The sequence below is a fragment of the Convolutriloba macropyga genome, chromosome 2, assembly GCF_964194025.1.
Source record: "Convolutriloba macropyga chromosome 2, txConMacr16.3, whole genome shotgun sequence".
NCBI classification, from domain to species: domain Eukaryota; kingdom Metazoa; phylum Xenacoelomorpha; order Acoela; family Convolutidae; genus Convolutriloba; species Convolutriloba macropyga.
Window position 1 is genome coordinate 66,628,765 of NC_134469.1, and position 5,084 is coordinate 66,633,848.

At 34.4% G+C, this 5,084-nt stretch overlaps 1 protein-coding gene across 1 annotated transcript in view; it reads right to left on the reverse strand.

Moving 5' to 3' along the window:
* Positions 1-5,084, reverse strand: part of LOC142334629 (uncharacterized) — a 418,890-nt gene that overhangs the window by 266,716 nt on the left and 147,090 nt on the right. The gene's annotated exons all lie outside the window — the stretch shown is intronic.

The window sequence follows — 5,084 nt, forward strand, 5'->3', positions numbered from 1 at the left end:
TTTTACTGCGAAACGTCGATGGAGTTTATCAACTTTACATCGGCAATTCGGTAAGTGAGCGTTGCGTTTTATCTGAATTTCGTAACTAGGCGAGAAGACTAGTGTAGGGGATCAATGGCGTAAATAATAATTTCAGAAGGCGATTTCAATACGGAGTAATCGTGCCTCAAAAATTGAAATTTTGCTTCCTGAAAATAAGGGGTGCTAACTTACATTTGTCGTTCAGTTTAACTGCTACTGTCCTCAATTAAATTTCAGATAGCGAGCCTAAGATGTGCGTGTGTGTGTGTATGTTTGATTGTTTTGTCTTTGCGTGTGTGTCTGTGTGCGTGCCTGCTTGTGTCTGTGTCTGTTTTTGCCTCTCTGTGCGCGTTTGTGTGAAAAGCATGAACAATGTTCCGACAGAAACTAGTGCTCACCTTGATTGATAGGAAAACCGGATTTTTCCATTTAAAACATCACCTTCTAAAACAATTATGCTTAAGTGGGCTGAAGGTTCTCATCACAATGAACTCGAAGTATAATTATGCCTCAGAGCAGTCAAAAACCCAATAAATTTCCACAGTCAAAAACCCAATAACCCAATTCAGGGACCGTAGTTAATCACAGGCTGACCGCAGAAAAACAAAAACGTCGAGCTCCAGACAATTGGTCTCAAATATGCGGTGTGCTCTATTAATTCTTAAGCCTGCTTTAGTGTTAGTCGGGTGCCTCTAAAGAACAGAGCAAAAAAACTGAGCAGCCAGAAAGGAGCATCAAATGTCGTTGAGGTTATCATGAAAAGTTCCATTTGGGAAAAAAATTAATTGGAGTTTTAGTAATCAACTCCTTTATAAGTTTAGGTGCTTAAAACTGCTAATGAGAGACCATTTTAAATCACGCAACATTCAAAAAGTCAAAGACGTGATAGTCAATCAAAACATAACGCATAAAAATTGCCCTAGGAAAAAATAGACAATTGCTTCCCAATTCGTTCGCAAACCGATACTTAACCATTGCTCCCTTGAAGATAAATTCAGATATGAGAACTTTTCATTAGTACTATATGATTCACAAGGACGTCCTACTAAAAAGGGGTCTAGGAAATAAACCCCCACGGAAAAAAACCCCCACTTAACATTAGATAGGAAATAAACCCCACGGAAATAAACCCCCATTTTAAGAATTTTGGCTCTGATAGTTTGTTCGGATGTGATAGTTTCATATCAAGTCCCACGGGCCGCTGAGGCATGGCCATGGCCCGCAAGGCATGGCCAAACGCGCTAAATGCGCAGTTCTTTAAAAGTAAAGTGGGGGTTTATTTCCGTGGGGGTTTATTTCCGTGGGGGTTTATTTCCAATTTAAAATGAAGTGGGTTTTTTTTCCGTGAAATTAGTCAATTTTCTTGGATTTCTTTTATCATGTTGTTATCAGTGAATTTCGAGCTACTATACTCATAAAAAGTAATTGAACTTTTAAAAATTGTCTGTCTTTAATTTCCCCAGCTACTTAACGATACTGGTATTGTCAATTATATGCGTTTTAAGGATAGACAGCTTCATTCGATTTAAGTTAATAAGTACGATGCCCGCAACCTCACCGATTTTAAACAAAACAAAAATTTTATTGATCTCTGAACAAATAACTGAAGCCAAAAAGCACGGGAGTAAGTGGGGTTAGTTAAGTGGAGATTTCAGTTTAAACCATAATAATAGAAACCAAAATGCGCCCCAATCTTCTCAACGTGGCTTTTTCATCTGCAATGTCATTGAAATTGAGACAAACGAACTGAAGTTAGTTACCTTAAATTCCATTTTTCTGGGTGATATGTTACTTCGTTCTCTTTTAGGTTGAACGCACGGACAAACTCAACATGGTAACAAAAAATTCCGAGAAGAAACTCACCTTGGTTCGTAAAGAAAACTAAGATAACACAAATAATGGCCTCCCTATTACTTCTCAGCAATAATGCCTCCCACAATAGTCAAAATTACCCAAAAGTTCTGTACTTTAGTGGCATTAATCATCACAAGTTGACCACACAGCATCCAAAACAAAACCGAAAGGCGTCAGACAAGTTACGCTTTAATGTCTTTTGCGGTTTTAATTTTATTGATTCCTTAGTCAGCTCCTTCATTGGGGGGGGGGCGGCTCTAAAGAACGGGACAATAAGTTAAGGGGCACCAAATGTAGTTTTTCGAGGTTTTTCTAGACCGTTGAGATTTACAGTGAAAAAATAATACCAATTCTGACAAAATTGTAATTTGACTTTTAATAGTCAAATCGTTCCATACGAGTTTACCTACTTTAAATTTAAATTGCGAATGAGATAACAATTTGAATCACGTAAAATTCGATAAGTGAAGGATGTAATAGTCACTCAAAAAACAACGCCCAAGAAAAATTTCGCCTAAGCATTAAAAGGCCCCTCAAGCATAGAATTTGGAATTAAAAAGATTTTTTTTTCGTATTTTACAGGGAGTTATCGAGGTTCGAAGTTTTGTGAATAATAGACGAATTTCCGTTGTTTTTATTCACATTTTCCGGATTTACGCCTAAAATTTTGTCAATTTTGGTACAAATTCTAATAATTGTTAAAAGTACAGTTGATTTTGTTTTTAGAGACAAGAAAGTATTGTTGACTAATTTGGTTTAATTTTCCCGGCTAAAATTTTAGCGAAATATTTCGAAATTCAGTCTTTTTCATGAAAAATTTCCCGAAATAAGCTTTTTTTATTCCACTTTGAATAAATTTGCCGGACGTACACACCAAAAAAACCAACAAAAACAACCTTTGTAAACTATAAAGGGAGTCAGTTTTACTTCATTTACTTCCACTTCCATTGAGAGTAGTCTAGAAACAAAAGTTTGCCGTTTTTTTGCCAACTTTACTCGATGATTATCAAAAACGCAGAAATTAATTTTGATCTTTTAACTAACAAATTATCTAGATCAAAAGCATTTGGAACAACTGAGTATTCTAAATGGATAAAAAAATAGCGTGGCTGGTTTTGGTCCAATCTTGGACTGTTACAATCGAAAAAAATAGTTCAGTTTGTAATGAATCGGTCTTTTAAAAAAAAACTCGAGCTTTTTTATGTTGGTTAAAGAACAGAACAAGTCACATCAAAGCTCACTGTTGATAGGTCCAATTGGCTTCCTAGCATTCCAAATTAATGCATCTATTTTTTACTCGAAAGATGATCCTTTTGACTTTTGAGAAAGTTTGCTTTTTAATTAAACAATGGCTTATTGAACTTTGCCACTATTTTTCTCTTTAATTTGGTCAACTTGTAGCTTATTCTCCGCTAAGAAAGAATGCGTATTCTTCCACTTCTTTCTACTGAAATAAATTTTAAACTTTTTGCTGTTTTACGCGTTAAATTATGCATTTCTGGGTTTGATATTACTAGATTTCACAATTTTTTTTAAGGTATTGGCCGCTTTTTCACGTTTTTTTCTCGTTTTGTAACATTATCCTATTATTGTCAGTTCCCAAATTACATTATTGGCGCTCGAAAAGAGGCACAATTGAACATATAAAAGTCTTCAAAGGCATAGATTGATTTCAACCGCTTCGACACACCTTTCTCGAAGAATTTAAATGAATTTTTTACAATCGTCTTCAACTGTCGTTTCTACTTTTTCTTTATAGTCGTATGAAATTAACTGAATAACGACAGGTCTCTTTGGCTTTTTGTGAAATAAACGAGACTTTAATCTGATTTGAGTAGATAGCTGTTGGCCTTCATGACTTTGAAAACCATTGTTTTCAAAAATAAAAACTCCTTTTAACGTTGTTTAACTTCGCATTTTTGTTCTTTTTGTCTATTTGTCACCAAGTCCCGTTAATAACACGTCACATATGACATTATTGTCGAGGGAAGGTGCAAGTGTAAAAAATTTAATTAAAGCATTCGTTACGAATTTACTGGCATCGACACGGTTTTTTCGACAATAATTTTTCATTTTTGTCTATAATTAACGTTCTTTTTGTTGACATAAGTCATATTCTGGATAATTGTAGGCCTCAAGCGCTTCCTATGGACACATATACGAACCTATTTAGTTTTCAATTTTGTAGCTAATGGCTTTCATGACTTTGAAAATAATTGTTATTGAAAAAAAAACAAGTTTTAATTAATTTTGCCCTTTTTCTCTATTTTGGTCTACTTGTTACCTATTCTCATTAATGCGAAAAACTATAACACATTTTTGGTGTTCAAGGAAGACTCAATTGACCATATTTTGAGGGGCCAAATATGGCTTTAGGGCTTCGACAGCTTTTTCTCGCTAGTTTTAATTGATTTTTTTGTTGTCTATATTTGTTGTTCTTTTTGTAACCGCATAAAAATTGATTAATGACAGTTCTTAATGCCATTCTATAAAGGCGTAGGTGATCATAAACATATTGGATGTTTTCAATTACCCTCTAATGATTTTCCTTAATTTGAAATTAATTGTTTTTGAAAATAAGCCAGTTTTTTTTCTTGGCTGTTTTTTGTTCTTTTTTGTCTAATTGCTACCGAACCTTTTTATAGAGTAGATCCATATCTTTTCTACTGAAGTACAAGTTATTTTGTTTAATTTCATTTTTATCCGACGCTATATTGAGCTTGTTAGTAAGTTTTTTTTTAAATGGACATAAAGTTTTGGATGTAATTAATATTTGTTGTTATTGTTGTTTATGTTGTTCGTCTTGACCTGCTTTCTTAATAATGACTGATCTCATCAATCTACTGTGGCATTTTTATTCCAGTGAGTTATTTGCGTTTGAGGCGATCTTTGGTCATACACATTTTTTTGAATACTTGAATTTTCGGGGTTTTCTATCTGTTCATCATTTGGTAGACATTTATGCCAAAAATGTGGATGAGCAGGGTCGGAGTTTTATGTGCGAACGCACATTACCGAGCCTCCTCGTTTGCTTCAATATCAATATAGATTTGAGAACTTCAATTATTACTGCGTGCATGAAATAAATCTATTCCCCATAAATGTCCTACCAAAAAAGAACGTTCACTGCTGAAATGATTATCTGGGTTGCCACACATCAATTTGATTCTTCTCTGCTATTATTACACTCTTACACTCACAAAAGACAA